Raw genomic sequence first — 1,198 nt, 5'->3', positions numbered from 1 at the left:
ATTTTCAACAGATAGGACTTTTCGGCCAAATTCAAATTTTTTTCTCTCCAAAATACTTGTAATGTAGATTTTTTTTATTGTCATTATATCCTAAATATAATTACAGAAATATTATGGATGGCACTAATGTATGTTAACTGGGATAAAAAAAATGTATTTTGGAAAGATTTTTTGAATTTGGCCGAAAAGGCCTATCTGTTGAAAATATGTGGCCGAAAAGTCTTAGGCCGAAATGACCGTGGCCGAAAAGCCCGTGGCCGAAATGTCCTAGGCCGAAAAGTCCGTGGCCGAAAAGTCCTACATTCAGATCTGTAGTCGTGCGGGGTTTGCGACGATGCGCTCTGCACAGATGGCGGACAGCATAGACAGGATTAGGGATAATCCGTAACCGAATAGAGACTTGTCGCATTCACTTAACGTGTCTCCGTGTCTGCATTCATTCACGCACTTAACGTGTCCCCGTGTTCCGTGTCTGCATTCATTCACGCACTTAACGTGTCTCCGTGTCTGCATTCATTCACGCACTGCATTTGCGAGCAGATGGTTCTGTGCGATGTCGCCACGTTGTTGTAGTTTCGAATTAGCAGGTAATCGCTGTGAGGTGGGTAACAACCGGGTGAGGGTAGTGGACATGCAGTGCGGAATACTTTGCGTATATTCAGTTGCCAAACTAGCGCGTCCATTAACAAGTCTTTTCAACTTTTGTCCCCATTTCCTCCCCCAACTCCCTTGGAACTTTTCGCAGTTGTAAGGTCGCCTGCATGTCTTGAACAACAAATATGTGGTCACAGCGCCCCCTTTATCCTGTTTCTGACGCTGGTGCCGCAAAGTCGTTGAGAATCGGATAGATTTTGTTGAGCTCTTTCATCCACTGGTGGCAATAATTCGTGAGTGAGAAAAAATCCCGCAATGTTTGGAGAATCAACGGTCGGGGAAGATGAGTTTACACAGCAGCGTGTGCGGACGTTGTACTGCATGTAATACCCTGTCTATGTGTTTGTAACTCCACTCTAACGATCAGCCGTCGGTCTTGGTCTCGCTCTTTCACGCACCATCTCTCTAGCTATCTGTCTCAGCTTATTTCTCTCTCTCGCCCGTTCTCTCTCCTGTAATCTATCCCTATTTCTATATATTCATCAAATTATTTATCTATCTATCTCCCCCTCTCTCTCTCTCTCTCTCTCTCTCTCTCTCTCTC

Source organism: Priapulus caudatus, unplaced genomic scaffold, assembly GCF_000485595.1.
Source record: "Priapulus caudatus unplaced genomic scaffold, Priapulus_caudatus-5.0.1 Scaffold32, whole genome shotgun sequence".
In the NCBI taxonomy this organism is placed as follows: domain Eukaryota; kingdom Metazoa; phylum Priapulida; class Priapulimorpha; order Priapulimorphida; family Priapulidae; genus Priapulus; species Priapulus caudatus.
This window is presented reverse-complemented; position numbering follows the sequence as displayed.